The following is a 19,087-nucleotide window of genomic DNA, read 5'->3' as shown; positions in this document are numbered from 1 at the left end:
TAACGTTTAGGAGCTAGACACATTGTACAGGGCTTGGTTCCTTTATGTATAACTGGTGACGTTTAGGAGCTAGACACATTGTGCAGGGCTTGGTACCTTTATGTAATAATGGTAACGTTTAGGAGCTAGACACATTGTACAGGGCTTGGTACCTTTATGTACAAGTGGTAACGTTTAGGAGCTAGACACATTGTGCAGGGCTTGGTACCTTTATGTACAAGTGGTAACATTTAGGAGCTAGACACATTGTACAGGACTTGGTACCTTTATGTACAAGTGGTGACGTTTAGGAGCTAGACACATTGTGCAGGACTTGGTACCTTCATGTACAAGTGGTGACGTTTAGGAGCTAGACACATTGTGAAGGGCTTGGTACCTTTATGTACAAGTGGTGACGTTTAAGAGCTAGACACATTGTGCAGGGCTTGGTACCTTTATGTACTAGTGGTAACGTTTAGGAGCTAGACACATTGTGCAGGGCTTGGTACCTTTATGTATAAGTGGTGACGTTTAGGAGCTAGACACATTGTGCAGGGCTTGGTACCTTTATGTATAACTGGTGACGTTTAGGAGCTAGACACATTGTGCAGGGCTTGGTACCTTTATGTACAAGTGGTAACGTTTAGGAGCTAGGCACATTGTGCAGGGCTTGGTACCTTTATGTACAAGTGGTAATGTTTAGGACCTAGACACATTGTGCAGGGCTTGGTACCTTTATGTACAAGTGGTGACGTTTAGGAGCTAGACACATTGTGCAGGGCTTGGTACCTTTATGTACAAGTGGTGACGTTTAGGATCTAGACACATTGTGCAGGGCTTGGTAGCTTTATGTACTAGTGGTAACGTTTAGGAGCTAGATACATTGTGCAGGGCTTGGTACCTTTATGTACAAGTGGTGACGTTTAGGAGCTAGACACATTGTGCAGGGCTTGGTACCTTTATGTACAAGTGGTGACGTTTAGGAGCTAGACACATTGTGCAGGGCTTGGTACCTTTATGTACAAGTGGTGACGTTTAGGAGCTAGACACATTGTGCAGGGCTTGGTAGCTTTATGTACTAGTGGTAACGTTTAGGAGCTAGATACATTGTGCAGGGCTTGGTACCTTTATGTACAAGTGGTGACGTTTAGGAGCTAGACACATTGTGCAGGGCTTGGTACCTTTATGTACAAGTGGTGACGTTTAGGAGCTAGACACATTGTGCAGGGCTTGGTACCTTTATGTACAAGTGGTGACGTTTAGGAGCTAGACACATTGTGCAGGGCTTGGTAGCTTTATGTACAAGTGGTGACGTTTAGGACCTAGACACATTGTGCAGGGCTTGGTTCCTTTATGTATAACTGGTGACGTTTAGGAGCTAGACACATTGTGCAGGGCTTGGTACCTTTATGTAATAATGGTAACGTTTAGGAGCTAGACACATTGTACAGGGCTTGGTACCTTTATGTACAAGTGGTAACGTTTAGGAGCTAGACACATTGTGCAGGGCTTGGTACCTTTATGTAATAATGGTAACGTTTAGGAGCTAGACACATTGTACAGGGCTTGATACCTTTATGTACAAGTGGTAACGTTTAGGAGCTAGACACATTGTGCAGGGCTTGGTAGCTTTATGTACAAGTGGTGACGTTTAGGACCTAGACACATTGTGCAGGGCTTGGTTCCTTTATGTATAACTGGTGACGTTTAGGAGCTAGACACATTGTACAAGGCTTGGTACCTTTATGTACAAGTGGTGACGTTTAGGAGCTAGACACATTGTGCAGGGCTTGGTACCTTTATGTACTAGTGGTAACGTTTAGGAGCTAGATACATTGTGCAGGGCTTGGTACCTTTATGTACAAGTGGTAACATTTAGGAGCTAGACACATTGTACAAGGCTTGGTACCTTTATGTACAAGTGGTGACGTTTAGGAGCTAGACACATTGTGCAGGGCTTGCTACCTTTATGTACTAGTGGTAACTTTAGGAGCTAGATACATTGTGCAGGGCTTGGTACCTTTATGTACAAGTGGTGACGTTTAGGAGCTAGACACATTGTGCAGGGCTTGGTACCTTTATGTACAAGTGGTGACGTTTAGGAGCTAGACACATTGTGCAGGGCTTGGTACCTTTATGTACAAGTGGTGACGTTTAGGAGCTAGACACATTGTGCAGGGCTTGGTAGCTTTATGTACAAGTGGTGACGTTTAGGACCTAGACACATTGTGCAGGGCTTGGTTCCTTTATGTATAACTGGTGACGTTTAGGAGCTAGACACATTGTGCAGGGCTTGGTACCTTTATGTAATAATGGTAACGTTTAGGAGCTAGACACATTGTACAGGGCTTGGTACCTTTATGTACAAGTGGTAACGTTTAGGAGCTAGACACATTGTGCAGGGCTTGGTACCTTTATGTACAAGTGGTAACATTTAGGAGCTAGACACATTGTACAGGACTTGGTACCTTTATGTACAAGTGGTGACGTTTAGGAGCTAGACACATTGTGCAGGACTTGGTACCTTCATGTACAAGTGGTGACGTTTAGGAGCTAGACACATTGTGAAGGGCTTGGTACCTTTATGTACAAGTGGTGACGTTTAAGAGCTAGACACATTGTGCAGGGCTTGGTACCTTTATGTACTAGTGGTAACGTTTAGGAGCTAGACACATTGTGCAGGGCTTGGTACCTTTATGTATAAGTGGTGACGTTTAGGAGCTAGACACATTGTGCAGGGCTTGGTACCTTTATGTATAACTGGTGACGTTTAGGAGCTAGACACATTGTGCAGGGCTTGGTACCTTTATGTACAAGTGGTAACGTTTAAGAGCTAGGCACATGGTTCAGGGCTTGGTACCTTTATGTAATAGTGGTAATGTTTAGGAGCTAGACACATTGTGCAAAGCTTGGTACCTTCATGTACAAGTGGTGACGTTTAGGAGCTAGACACATTGTGCAGGGCTTGGTACCTTCATGTACAAGTGGTGACGTTTAGGATCTAGACACATTGTGCAGGGCTTGGTACCTTTATGTACAGGTGGTGACGTTTAGGAGCTAGACACATTGTGCAGGGCTTGGTACCTTTATGTACTAGTGGTAACGTTTAGGAGCTAGACACATTGTGCAGGGCTTAGTACCTTTATGTATAAGTGGTGACGTTTAGGAGCTAGACACATTGTGAAGGGCTTGGTACCTTTATGTATAACTGGTGACGTTTAGGAGCTAGACACATTGTGCAGGGCCTGGTACCTTTATGTGCAAGTGGTGACGTTTAGGAGCTAGACACATTGTGCAGGGCTTGGTACCTTTATCTATAAGTGTTAACGTTTAGGAGCTAGACACATTGTGCAGGGCTTGGTACCTTTATGTAATAGTGGTGACGTTTAGGAGCTAGACACATTGTGCAGGGCTTGGTACCTTTATGTCCAATGGTGACGTTTAGGAGCTAGACACATTGTGCAGGGCTTGGTACCTTTATGTACAAGTGGTGACATTTAGGAGCTAGACACATTGTGCAGGGCTTGGTACCTTCATGTACAAGTGGTGACGTTTAGGAGCTAGACACATTGGGCTGGGCTTGGTACCTTTATGTACAATTGGTAACGTTAAGGAGCTAGATACATTGTGCAGGGCTTGGTACCTTTATGTACAAGTGGTAATGTTTAGGAGCTAGACACATTGTGCAGGGCTTGGTATCTTTATGTACAAGTGGTAATGTTTAGAAGCTAGACACTTTGTGCAGGGCTGGGTATCTTTATATACAAGTGGTAATGTTTAGGAGCTAGACACATTGTGCAAAGCTTGGTACCTTTATGTACAAATGCTAACGTTTAGCTGATAGACACATTGTGCAGGGCTCGGTACCTTTATGTACAAGTGGTAATGTTTAGGAGCTAGACACATTGTGCAGGGCTTGGTACCTTTATGTACAAGTGGTGACGTTTAGGATCTAAACACATTGTGCAGAGCTTGGTACCTTCATGTACAAGTTGTGACGTTTAGGAGCTAGACATATTGTGCAGGGCTTGGTACCTTTATGTACAAGTGGTGACGTTTAGGATCTAGACACATTGTGCAGAGCTTGGTACCTTTATGTATAAGTGGTAACATTTAGGAGCTAGACACATTGTGCAGGGCTTGGTACCTTTATGTACAAGTGGTAACGTTTAGGAGCTAGACACCGTGCAAGGCTTGGTTCCGTTATGTACAGGTGGTAAAGTTTAGGAGCTAGACACATTGCGCTGGGCTTGGTACCTTTATGTGTAAGTGGTAATGTTTAGGAGCTAGACACATTGTGCATTGCTTGGTACGTTTTAGGTAAAAGTGGTAATGTTTAGGAGCTAGACACATTGTGCACAGCTTGGTACCTTTATTTGCAAGTGGTAACGTTTGGTAGCTAGACACATTGTGCAGGGCTTGGTACCTTTATGTACAAGTGGTAATGTTTAGGAGCTAGACACACTTTGCAGGGCTTGGTGCCTTTATGTACAAGTGGTAATGTTTAGGAGCTAGACACATTGTGCAGGGCTTGGTACCTTTATGTGCAAGTGGTAATGTTTAGGAGCTAGACACATTGTGCAAAGCTTGGTACCTTTATGTGCAAGTGGTAATGTTTATGAGCTAGACACATTGTGCAGGGCTTGGTACCTTTATGTGCAAGTGGTAATGTTTAGGAGCTAGACACATTGTGCAGGGCTTGGCACCTTTATGTACTAGTGGTAACGTTTAGGAGCTAGACACATTGTGCAGGGCTTGGCACCTTTATGTACTAGTGGTGATGTTCGGGAGCTAGGCACAATGTGCAGGGCTTGGTACCTTTATGTAGAAGTGGTACCAATTAAAAGCCTCCGCCTCCACTCTCTATCAGAGTGTGCGTATGCTACTTTTCTGATTATCTGATTATCATAACAGTCGTTAAAAACACAATCAGCTGCCAAACGACTTGTTCCTACATTTTTAAGGAGCCCTCAGATCCCCAACATCTCTCACTGGATGGAACTAGTAAAGAATACTTTAATCCTAGAGAGAGCATACTATTTTGGATTGGGTCAGATGGATCTTTACCAAAATATGATATTCTTATGAGAGCAATATATAAATACAATAACTGGGACTCCACTCCCATCATAGGTTGGCATAATTGAGAAGGGGTTACCTTTTAAGAAGTATATAACATATAGGTCCTCAAGCTAACTTGAATCCCAAATTGTTTTGCACGTATCTTTAGTTGTATAGTGCCCCTGGATGTTGTAATTGTTGTAATTGTTTGTTCGTTTTTTGTTTTGTTCAAACACCATTTGGTCACCATCTAGACTGCGGAGGGACTTTGATTCTTCTACAAATAAACCGCAGCATGACCCAATATGCATGGACTATCATCTCATAATTGAGTTGTGTATCTATTATAATATATGTTAATTTTTGGTTATGTTTATTTCTGACCAATTGTCTGAGCTGTACTGTGTTTATAATAATTTGAAAAAATAAAGATATATATAAAAAAAAAGACCACACAATCAGGTGTAATATATAAAAAAAACATCCAAATTCGAATGATTCTATTAACAAAATAAAATTTAAAAAGAAATTTCCAAAGTAAAACAGAGGCACAGCAATTTCACTTTTTCAACATTGGACCTATCCATGCAGGTATCCGCACTCACATGATTATACATCTGCCAATCCGGACCAATATGGCCACATGAATCGAGCTGTTAGCCAGAATCACAAGTCCAAGTGAGGCTTTATTATGTGGTATGATTATGTTGTGATTCTGGCTGACAGTTCGATTCGTGTGGCCATAAGGCTTTTAATTGGTACCAGATGTGTATAAAAGGTAGCATCTTTGTTACATTGTATCAGCCTGATGAAACAGTTTGTAACTGAGAAACGCGTCGCTGGTTGTTACTTTGTGTTTGTTGAATTAAACAGATTTTATATTACACTATCTTGTACATTATTGGAGCATTTGAAGTTGTTGCTTTTTGTGAAATGTGTGTGGCAGTCATCAGATTTGAAATAAGTGTATATTTTTAAAAATACATTAAATTCACAAAGTAAAGCATCAAATAATGTGTTAATATTTGCCTAGATTACGAGTTGTGCGTTAGGGTAAGAGGTCCTAACGCTGCTTTTTCACTACCGCTGCTAATACAAGTCTTGAAGGTTTAGGGTCACCGCACACTTCTTTGGCCTTACCTCAAAACAACTTAAGTAAACTTCGTAAAGTCTTTTTTCTATGGGACTTCCATAGCGCCGGTATTTCGAGTCTGTCCTGGGAGGCCAAAAAGTGAGCGGTGCACCCTACCCCGTCAAGAATCCTAACGCATTTAAAAGTCAGTAGTTAAGAGTTTTATGGTACAATGCCGTAACCTAAAACTCATAACTAAAGTGCTAAAAAGTACACCAACACCCATAAACTACCTATTAACCCCTAAACCGAGGCCGTCCTGCATTGCAAACACTATAATAAAAATTTTAACCCCTAATCTGCCTCTCCAGACACTGCTGCCACCTACATTATATGTATTAACCCCTAATCTGCTGCCCCCAACATCGCCGACACCTACATACTATTTATTAACCCCTAATCTGCCGCCCCCAATGTCTCCGCAACCTACCTACATTTAGTAACCCCTAATCTGCCGTCCCCAACGTCGCCGCCACTATATTAAAGTTATTAACACCTAAATCTAACCATAACCCTAACACCCCCTAACTTAAATATAATTACAATAAATCAAAATAAAATTACTATCATTAACTAAATTATTCCTATTTAAAACTAAATACTTACCTATAAAATAAACCCTAAGATAGCTACACTATAACTAATAGTTACATTGTAGCTATCTTACGGCTAGATTACGAGTTTGGCGTTAGCCTTAATAAGCAGCGTTAAGGGGTCCTAACGCTGCTTTTTAACGCCCGCTGGTATTACAAGTTTGGCAGGTACAGGTGTACCGCTCACTTTTCTTCCGTGACTTTTCCATACCGCAAATCCCCTTACGTCAATTGCGTATCCTATCTTTTTAATGGGATTTTCCTAACGCTGGTATTACAAGTCTTGAAAGAAGTGAGCGGTACAGCCTCTACCTCCAAGACTCCTACCGCATATAAAAGTCAGTAGTTAAGAGTTTTATGGACTAACGCCGGAACATAAAGCTCTTAACTAAAGTGCTAAAAAGTACACTAACACCCATAAACTACCTATTAACCCCTAAACCGAGGCCCCCCCACATCGCAAACACTATAATAAAATTATTTAACCCCTAATCTGCCGACCGGAAATCGCCGCCACCTACATTATACCTATGAACCCCTAATCTGCTGCCCCTAACATCGCCGACACCTACATTATATTTATTAACCCCTAATCTGCCACCCCCAACGTCGCAGCCACCTAACTACAATTATTAACCCCTAATCTGCCACCCCCAACGTCGCCGCTACTATATTAAATGTATTAACCCGTAAACCTAAGTCTAACCCTAACCCTAACACCCCCTAACTTAAATCTATTTTTAATAAATCTAAATAAAATTACTATAATTAAATAAATTATTCCTATTTAAAACTAAATACTTACCTATAAAATATACCTTAATATAGCTACAATATAATTAATAGTTACATTGTAGCTATTTTAGGAATTATATTTATTTTACAGGCAACTATTTAATAAATACCTAGCTAAAATAAATACAAAAGTACCTGTAAAATAAACCCTAACCTAAGTTACAATTACACCTAACACTACTCTATAATTAAATCAATTACCTAAACTACCTACAATTAAATACAATTAAATTAAATAAACTAAATTACGAAAAAAAGCAAACACTAAATTACAGAAAATAAAAAAGAAATTACAATATTTTAAACTAATTACACCTAATCTAATCCCCATAATAAAATAAAAAAGCCCCCCAAAATAATACAATTCCCTACCCTACACTAAATTACAAATAGCCCTTAAAAGGGCCTTTTGCGAGGCATTGCCCCAAAGTAATCAGCTCTTTTACCAGCCCTTAAAATGGCTTTTTGCGGGGCATTGCCCCAAAGTTATCAGCTCTTTTACCTGTAAAAAAAAGAAATACAATACCCCCCAACATTACAACCCACCACCCACACACCCCTTCTCTAAAACCCACCCGATCCCCCCTTAAAAAACCTAACACTACCCCATTGAAGATCACCTCACCTTGAGCCGTCTTCACCCAGCCGGGCACCAGTGGTCATCCGATGGGACAGAAGAGGACATCAGGACCAGCAGAAGTCTTCATTCTATCCGGGCAGAAGAGGACATCCGGACCGGCAGACATCTTCATCCAAGCGGCATCTTCTACCTTCATCCATCCGACGAGGAACGGCTCCATCTTGAAGACCTCCGGTGCGGAACATCCTTGTAGGCCGACGACTACTCGACGAATGGCTGGTCCTTTAAATGACGTCATCCAAGATGACCTCGCATTCTATTGGCTGATCCAATCAGCCAATTGGATTGAACTTCAATCCGATTGGCTGATTAAATCAACCAATCGGATTTTTCCTACCTTAATTCCGATTGGCTGATAGAATCCTATCAGCCAATCGGAATTCGAGGGACGCAATCTTGGATGACTTCATTTAAAGGACCAGCCATTCGTCGGGTAGTCATCGGCCTAGAAGGATGTTCCACGCAGGAGGTCTTCAAGATGGAGCCGTTCCTCGTCGGATGGATGAAGATAGAAGATGCCGCTTGGATGAAGATGTCTGCCGGTCCGGATGTCCTTTTCTGCCCGGATAGGATGAAGACTTCTGCCGGTACGGATGTCCTCTTCTGTCCCATCGGATGACCACTGGTGCCCGGCTGGGTGAAGACGGCTCAAGGTAGGGTGATCTTCAATGGGGTAGTGTTAGGTTTTTTTAAGGGGGGATCGGGTGGGTTTTAGGGTAGGGGTGTATGGGTGGTGGGTTGTAATGTTGGGGGGGTATTTTATTTCTTTTTTTACAGGTAAAAGAGCTGATTACTTTGGGGCAATGCCCCGCAAAAGGCACTTTTAAGGGCTATTTGTAATTTAGTGTAGGTTAGGGAATTTTATTTTGGGGGGCTTTTTTATTTTATTAGGGGGATTAGATTCGGTGTAGTTAGTTTAAAAATTTGTAATTTCTTTTTTATTTTCTGTAATTTAGTATTTAATTTAATTGTATTTAATTGTAGGTAGTTTAGGCAATTAATTTAATTATAGAGTAGTGTTAGGAGTAATTGTAACTTAGGTTAGGGTTTATTTTACAGGTAATTTTATATTTATTTTAGCTAGTTAGCTATTAAATAGTTAATAACTATTTAATAACTATTGTACCTAGTTAAAATAAATACAAAGTTGCCTGTAAAATAAAAATAAATCCTAAAATAGCTACAATGTAACTATTAGTTATATTGTAGCTATATTAGGGTTTATTTTATAGGTAAGTATTTAGTTTTAAATAGGAATAATTTATTTAATTATAGTAATTTTATTTAGATTTATTAAAAATAGATTTACGTTAGGGGGGTGTTAGGGTTAGGGTTAGACTTAGGTTTAGAGGTTAATACATTTAATATAGTAGCGGCGACGTTGGGGCGGCAGATTAGGGGTTAATAATTGTAGGTAGTTGGCGGCGATGTTAGGGACGGCAGATTAGGGGTTAATAACAAATTTTATAGTGTTTGCGAGGTGGGAGTGCGGCGGTTTAGGGGTTAATACATTGATTATAGTGGCGGCGATGTCCGGTCGGCAGATTAGGGGTTAATAATTGTAGTTAGGTAGCGGCGACGTTGGGGGCGGCATATTAGGGGTTAATAACTAATGTAGGTGTCGGCGATGTTAGGGGCATAAAATTAGGGGTTCATAGGTATAATGTAGGTGAGGCTAACGCAGCCATTCAGAAAACTTGTAATACCAGCGTTGTTTAAAGTGAGCGCTGAAAAAAAAAGGTTAGTTAGCAACGCAAGTTTTTACCGTCAAAACTTAGTGTTTATTTTTATTTTACAGGCAAGTTTGTCTTTATTTTAACTAGGTAGAATAGTTATTAAATAGTTATTAACTATTTAATAACTACCTATCTAAAATAAATACAAATTTACCTGTAAAATAAAACCTAACCTAAGTTACAATAACACCTAACACTACACTATAATTAAATAAATTAACTAAATTAAATACAATTACCTAAATTAAATTAAATTAGCTAAAGTACAAAAAAAAAAAACACTCAATTACAGAAAATAATAAACAAATTACAGATATTTAAACTAATTACGCCTAATCGAATAGCCCTATTAAAATAAAAAAAGCCCCCCCAAAATAAAAAAAACTCTAGCCTAAACTAAACTACCAATAGCCCTTAAAAGGGCCTTTTGCGGGGCATTGCCCCAAAGTAATCAGCTCTTTTACCTGAAAAAAAAATACAAACAACCCCCCCAACAGTAAAACCCCCCACCCACACAACCAACCCCCCAAATAAAATATTATCTAAAAAAACCTAAGCTCCCCATTGCCCTGAAAAGGGCATTTGGATGGGCATTGCCCTTAAATGGGCAGTTAGCTCTATTGCAGCCCAAAGTCCCTAACCTAAAAATAAAACCCACCCAATAAATAGGTAGAAAAAATCCTATTGGCTGATGCAATCAGCCAATAGGATTGAAGTTCAATCCTATTGGCTGATCCAATCAGCCAATAGGATTGAGCTTGCATTCTATTGGCTGTTCCAATCTACCTTAATTCTGATTGGCTGATAGAATTCTATTAGTTAATCGGAATCTTAGATGACGTCACTTAAAGGAGAATTCATTCTTCAGTCGCCGTGGAAAGAAGGGGATGCTCCGCGCCGGATGTCTTGAAGATGGAGCCGCTCCGTGCCGGATGGATGAAGATAGAAGATGCCATCTGGATGAAGACTTCTGTCCATCTGGAGGACCACTTCGCCCGGCTTGGATGAAGTCTTCGTTAAGGACTTCGGCCCGGCTTGGATGAAGACTTCTCCCGGAAAGTCGATCTTCAGGGGGTTAGTGTTAGGATTTTTTAAGGGTGTATTGGGTGGTTTTATTTTTAGGTTAGGGACTTTGGGCTACAATAGAGCTAACTGCCCTTTTAAGGCCCATCCAAATGCCCTTTTCAGGGCAATGGGGAGCTTAGGATTTTTAGATAGTATTTGATTTGGGGGGTTGGTTGTGTGAGTGGTGGGTTTTACTGTTGGGGGGGTTGTTTGTATTTTTTTTTTTTTCAGGTAAAAGAGCTGATTACTTTGGGGCAATGCCCCGCAAAAGGCCCTTTTAAGGGCTATTGGTAGTTTAGTTTAGGCTAGGGTTTTTTTTTTATTTTAGGGGGCTTTTTTATTTTAATAGGGATATTAGATTAGGTGTAATTAGTTTAAATATCTGTAATTTGTTTATTATTTTCTGTAATTTAGTGTTTGTTTTTTTAGTACTTTAGCTAATTTAATTTAATTTAGGTCATTGTATTTAATTTAGTTAATTTATTTAATTATAGTGTAGTGATAGGTGTTATTGTAACTTAGGTTAGGTTTTATTTTACAGGTAAATTTGTATTTATTTTAGCTAGGTAGTTATTAAATAGTTAATAAATATTTAATAACTATACTACCTAGTTAAAATAAATACAAACTTGCCTGTAAAATAAAAATAAACCCTAAACTAGCTACAATGTAACTATTAGTTATATTGTAGCTAGCTTAGGGTTTATTTTATAGGTAAGTATTTAGTTTTAAATAGGAATTATTTAGTTAATGATAGTAATTTTATTTAGATTTATTGTAATTATATTTAAGTTAGGGGGTGTTAGGGTTAGACTTAGGTTTAGGGGTTAATAACTTTAATATAGTGGCGGCTACGTTGGGGGCAGCAGATTAGGAGTTAATAAATGTAGGTTGGTTGCGGCGACATTGGGGGTGGCAGATTAGGGGTTAATAAATATAATGTAGGTGTTGGCGATGTTGGGGGCAGCAGATTAGGGGTTAATACATATAATGTAGGTGGCGGCGGTGTCCGGAGCGGCAGATTAGGGGTTAATAAATATAATGCAGGTGTCGGCGATGTCGGGGGCGGAAGATTAGGGGTGTTTAGACTCGGGGTTCATGTTAGGGTGTAAACATAACTTTTATTTCCCCATAGGAATCAATGGAGTTTTACGCTGCTTTTTTGCAGGTGTTAGACTTTATTTCAGCCGGCTCTCCTATTCCTATGGGGAAATCGTGCACGAGCACGTACGACCAGCTCACCGCTGACTTAAGCAGCGCTGGTATTGGAGTATGGTAAAGAGCAAAGTTTTGCTCAACGCTCACTTCTTGTCTTTTAACAACGGGTTTCTGAAAACTCGTAATACCAGCGCTGCAGGTAAGTGAGCGGTGAGACAAAACTGCTTGTTAGCACCACATAGCCTCTAACGCAAAACTCGTAATCTAGGCCATTGTGTTTTCAATATAGTACAGGGTGAATTAAATGTTCAAATTACTTTTTTTTTTTTTTTTTTTGCATTTTCCATACTGTCCCAACTTTTTCGGAAATTGGGGTTTTATATATTTATGTGTTAATATGTGTATATACATTTATACATATTAACACATAAATATATATGTACTGTATATAATCATATATATTTAAAAATGCTGCAATCGCTGCGCAACTTACCGCTTTCACTGCACTTAGGCATAAGAACGAGGCTCCCATTAGAGCCTATGGAAGTGCACTCTGGTGAGCGCAATGCATCCTAGCAATGAGAATGCATGGTCGAGCTCACATTGCACTTAACTTGAAATACCAGCGCATATTAGTGTGTGCTGGTATTACAAAGTGGAGTGCTAATATTGCTATCTTGCAAGTGATATTTAGCACTCCACTTGTAATCTGGACCTAAAAGCTGATTTTATTTCCCTGGGCACCTCCATTGCTTGTGTAAGGCTCAATCTGTTAAACACTGGTGTCCATCAAACACCAAAATCCCCTGCAGCAATTATGGTTGCCAGATGTCTAGTATTGAACCAGGCACTTTTTTTTTACTAGCTGTCCAGCAAGATCTATAGAAAAAGATAACCCTTAAATGCCCAGTTTATTAAGGCACCTAAATATTGCCAGTGACATTTTTAAAGGCGTACAGATACGGTGGTCACTGCACATGCAGAGAATTATCACTTATTGCTGTAGGTGGCCGTATTTATAAAGGATTGAGGTTTCACACAGATATCTGCAGAAAATGACTGATCGGTGCGTTACTGGCATGAAAGAGATAACAATCATTATCTTTGTAGTACTGGTACAAAACGCTACCGGCTGCTACTGGCACGCAGGGTTGAAATCACTTCTTTATGTGTTACAGGCACATAGTGGATTAAAAGAATCATTGTACAAGGTGTTGGTAGCATATGTTTTTTTTTTTCTTTTCAGTTTGATTTTTATTGAGATGATAGAAAGAAAAAAAAAATACAGAAAATCAGTCAATTGCATTTTTCACACTCATACAGAGAAATATACAAGTGTTATGAAACTAGTAATGTACAATAGGACATTCCTTAAGAATTGTTGCAGAATGATAACATACATCAAGATTTAGGAATATAATGGTCTGTATGGAGAAATTTGAACAAACAACATATCTCTATTTTTGATTATTTAAACAGATAAAAGTCATAAAAAACTAATGGCTAGATTACGAGTTGTACGTTAAGGTAAAAAAGCAGTGTTAATATGTCCTAACGCTGCTTTTTTACGCACCCTATCCCGTCAAGATTCACTACAACGCTGTAGCATAAAACTCATAACTAAAGTGCTAAAAAGTACACTAACACCCATAAACTACCTATTAATCCATAAACCGAGGCCCTCCCGCATCGCAAACATTATAATAAATTTTTTAACCGCTAATCTGCCACCACTAGAATAAATATATTAACCCCTAAACCGCTGCACTCCCGCCTCGCAAACACTAGTTAAATATTATTAACCCCTAATCTGCTGTCCCTTACATCGCCGCCACCTACCTACATTTATTAACCCCTAATCTGCCACCCCCAACGTCACCGCTACTATACTAAAGTTATTAACCCCTAAATCTAAGTCTAACCCTAACACCCCCTAACTTAAATATAATTTAAATAAATCTAAATTAAATTCCTATCATTAACTAAATTATTCCTATTTAAAACTAAATACCTATAAAATAAACCCTAATCTAGCTACAATATAACTAATAGTTGCATTGTAGCTATCTTAGGGTTTATTTTTATTTTACAGGCAAGTTTGTATTTATTTTAACTAGGTTATTAACTATTTACTAACTACCTAGCTAAAATAAATACAAATTGACCTGTAAAATAAAACCTAACCTAAGTTACAATAGCACCTAACCTAACACTACAATTAAATAAATTCCCTACATTAAATACAATTAAATAAATTAAATTAAATTAGCTAAATTACAAAAAACAAACACTAAATTACACAAAATAAAAAAACAAATTACAGATCTTTAAACTAATTACACCTAATCTAAGAGGCCTATATTGCCCCAAAGAAATCAGCTCTTTTACCTGTAAATAAAAAATACAAACCCCCCGCCAACAGTAAAACCCACCACACACACAACCAACCCCCCAAATAAAAGCCTAACTAAAACTAAGCTCCCCATTGCCCTGAAAAGGGCATTTGGGCATTGCCATTAAAAGGGCATTTAGCTCTAGCCCCCGAAGATTCACTTACCGGGAGAAGTCTTCATCCAAGCGGCAAGATGTCCTCAACAAAGCTGGCAGAAGTGGTCCTCCAGAAGGGCAGAAGTGGTCCTCCAGACAGGCAGAAGTCTTCATCCAGATGGCATCTTCTATCTTCATCAATCCGGCGCGGAGCGGCTCCATCTTCAAGACATCCGGCGTGGAGCATCCTCTTCCAACGAAGTCTTCTTGCTGAATGAATATCTCTTTAAGTGACGTCATCCAAGATGGTGTCCCTTAGATTACGATTGGCTGATAGAATTCTATCAGCCAATTGGAATTAAGGTAGAAAAAATCCTATTGGCTGATGCAATAGGATTGAGCTTGCATTCTATTGGCTGATTGGAACAGCCAATAGAATGCCAGCTCAATCCTATTGGCTGATTGCATCAGCCAATAGGATTTTTTCTACCTTAATTCCGATTGGCTGATAGAATTCTATCAGCCAATCGGAATCTAAGGGACGCCATCTTGGATGACATCACTTAAAGGTACATTCATTCCGAAGAAGCTGTCTTTGGAAGAGGATGCTCCGCGCCGGATGTCTTGAAGATGGAGCCGCTCCGCATCGGAAGGATGAAGATAGAAGATGCCGTCTGGATGAAGACTTCTGCCCGTCTGGAGGACCACTTCTGCCGGCTTCGTTGAGGACATCTTGCCGCTTAGATGAAGACTTCTTCCGGTAAGTGAATCTTCGGGGGTTAGTGTTAGGATTTTTAAGGGTGTATTGGGTGGGTTTATTTTTTAGGTTAGGGCTTTGGGCAGCAATAGAGCTAAATGCCCTTTTCAGGGCAATGGGGAGCTTAGGTATTTTTAGTTAGGCTTTTATTTGGGGTGTTGGTTGTGTGGGTGGTGGGTTTTACTGTTGGGGGGGGTGTTTATATTTTTTTTTACAGGTAAAAGAGCTGATTTCTTTGGGGCAATGCCCCGCAAAAGGCCCTTTTAAGGGCTATTTGTAGTTTAGTTTAGGCTAGGGTTTTTTTTTTATTTTGGGGGCGCTTTTTTATTTTGATAGGGCTATTAGATTAGGTGAAATTAGTTTAAAGATCTTGTAATTTGTTTTTTATTTTCTGTAATTTAGTGTTTGTTTGTTTTTGTAATTTAGCTAATTTAATTTATTTAATTGTATTTAATGTAGAGAATTTATTTAATTGTAGGTGTTAGTGTAACTTAGGTTAGGTTTTATTTTACAGGTCAATTTGTATTTATTTTAGCTAGGTAGTTAATAAATAGTTAATAACTATTTAGTAACTATTCTACCTAGTTAAAATAAATACAAATTTGCCTGTAAAATAAAAATAAACCATAAGCTAGCTACAAATGTAACTATTAGTTATATTGTAGCTAGCTTAGGGTTTATTTTATAGGTAAGTATCTAGTTTTAAATAGGAATAATTTAGTTAATGATAGGAATTTTATTTAGATTTATTTAAATTATATTTAAGTTTGGGGGTGTTAGGGGTTAGACTTAGATTTAGGGGTTAATAAATATAATATAGTGGAGGTGGCGACGTTGAGGGCGGCAGATTAGGGGTTAATAAATGTAGATAGGTTGCGGCGACATTGGGGGAGGGAGATTAGGGGTTAATAAATATAATGTAGGTGTCGGAGATGTTGGGTGCACAGATTAGGAGTTAATAAGTATAATGTAGGTGGCGGCGATGTCCGGAGCGGCAGATTAGGGGTTAATAAATATAATGCAGGTGACGGCGATGTCGGGGGCGGCAAATTAGGGGTTAATAAGTGTAAGATTAGGGGTGTTTAGACTCGGGGTTCATGTTAGGGTGTTAGGTGTAAACATAAAATGTGTTTCCCCATAGGAATCAATGGGGCTGTGTTACTGAGATTTACACTGCTTTTTGGCAGGTGTTAGACTTTTTCTCAGCCGGTTCTCCCCATTGATGTCTATGGGGAAATTGTGCACTAGAATGAACAACCAGCTCACCACTGACTTAAGCAGCGCTGGTATTGGAGTGCGTTATGGAGCTCAATTTTGCTCTACACTCACTTCTTGCCTGTTAACGCCGGGTTTGTAAAAACCCATAATACCAGTGCTGTAGGTAAGTGAACGGTGAGAAAAAACTGCACGTTAGCACCGCACAGCTCATAACGCAAAACACGTAATCTAGGCGTAAGATTACATTTCACATTGTAAAAACAAAATTTATCAAAACAATGAGCTGAAAGACATGTGCAGATTGCAATCTAGTATAGTTAGATCACCATTGGATTATGGGTAAATCAGCCTACATGTGGAGATAAAGTAGGACAAGATACTGTTATGAATTTCTTGTAGCCTCCAAGCATCTCTGGTCTAAGTGTAGAAGGGTGAGTAGAGGAATTCTTGGATGTTCTGCGAAATGCTAATATATATCTCTAAGTAAGAGGTGGAAAAGTGTGGGGGGGGAGGTGAATATAAGGGGAAGGGGGTAGACGAAGAGAAAAAAAAATAGGGGGAGAGATTTTTCTTTGGATGTTTCTAGCCTACCGCTGAGGCTAAAAGAATAAGTTCCCTATCTATGTAGCCAGGGGTCCAAAATCTCCCAAAATTTGTCTAGCTTATCTTGAGATTTATAAAAATGTTTCTCCATATTAGCCATATAGTCAACCAAAGCAATAATCAGTGGGAGTTGTGGAGGATCCGACTTTTTCCAATTGCAGGCTATACATAGTTTAGTTGCTGATAGAATATAGATCATCAATCTCTTTGATGTTTCTGGGACCATGCCATGGAAAATATGCAACAAGGCATATGCTGGTGTGAGGGTGGAAATAATATTTAAGGAACTGAACAGGGGAGTGACCTCTTGCCATAAATGGGTTAATTTCGGGTAATCCCACCATACATGTAGATCCATACCAATGGCTCCACACAGTGGTGAGGAGGTCAGAAACATTTTAGAAAGCCTGAGGGGAGTCCTATGCCATTTAAGCAGGATTTTGGTATAATTTTCTAAGACCGTAACGCAATGTATGTTTTTTGGGTCAGAAGGATCGCCCTCTCAAACTCTTGGTCTGTAAATACATGCCTTAGATCTCTGTTCCACTCTTTAAATTGCCATGGTAGTCGTTTAATATGATCCAACATTATGTCAAGATAGTGAATCGTAAGGGGTTTTGACAGTTTGGTCCATCTCTTCTCCCAATCAGTATGTTTTCTTAAGGACAGCTTTGCAAAACCCCAGGTGTTCAAGTAGCTCAGCACTCTCATACTTTCAAATCAGAATCATGATGGGACAGACTCATATCTCAATATTAGTTCATTAGTGGTACATATGGAAGTTCGGGAATATAGGTTTCGTTGTTGCTGTCAGATTCATATTTATCCATTCATCCGCATGAATATATGTGAGGTCCCAGAACAATCCTTTCAGTTGATGCACTGGGGAAGGGTGTGGGGCAACCTTGGTATACATGTGCAGAGATTTCCAAATCTGTAGATTATGTATTACAATAGCATTAGGTATCATTTTTATGAGACTCGAATGATTCGGAATCTAAATGATATCCGAAAGCACTAGATTACTAGGAAGGGCCGCCTCTTCTATGTGATACCATCCAGATCTATCTGCTAATAAGCACCATTCCGTTATGTGTGCCAGTCTAAGTGCTAAGGCACTGTGGCTGAACTCTGTAGCAACCCAAGGGTTGCAGGTTCGATCTCCGGCGAGGTCCACTCAGCCTTTCATCCTTCTGAGATCGATTAAATGAGCAGCGCCTTGAGACCCTTACAAGTGATTAGCCACGCTTTACAAGTACCCAATACATACATACATCCATACGTACAGTCTTGCTGCCTCATGATAAAGGAAAATATTGGGAAAAGCTATGCCTCCTGTTGCATAATTTCTCTGTAAAGTGCTAGATGCGATTCTGGGTTTTTTGCCTTGCCAGGTATAATCAGAAAAACGCTTATGGAATTGATATATGATGGAATAGGGAACATTAAGTGAAATACATCGAAACAAATATAGAATTTTGGGCAGCAGAGACATCTTTATTGCGGCAACTCTACCTATCCAGGAGATCTCTCTAAAATTCCATCTTACTATCAGCTGTTTAATCTCAGTTCTCTCGAATTATGTATTCTGGATCATGACTAAGTAAAATACCTAAATGCTTAAGGTACTTTGAAGACCAAGAAAAATGATACGTAGCCTGTATGTAGGCAAGGTTTTGTTGTGAGGTTTAAAACATATGCTTTAGTCTTAGTCAGATTGATTTTGTAGTAGCTCATGCTGCCAAATTGTTCTATTAGATGAAATACTTCAGGAATTGATTTAAGGGGATCAGTTAAAAGGAGGGTCACAACATCTGTGAATAGGACGATTTTCTCTACTTGATTTCCAATAGTAATACCCTT

This window comes from Bombina bombina, chromosome 7, assembly GCF_027579735.1.
Source record: "Bombina bombina isolate aBomBom1 chromosome 7, aBomBom1.pri, whole genome shotgun sequence".
NCBI lineage: Eukaryota > Metazoa > Chordata > Amphibia > Anura > Bombinatoridae > Bombina > Bombina bombina.
Note: the sequence above shows the minus strand (reverse complement) of the source record.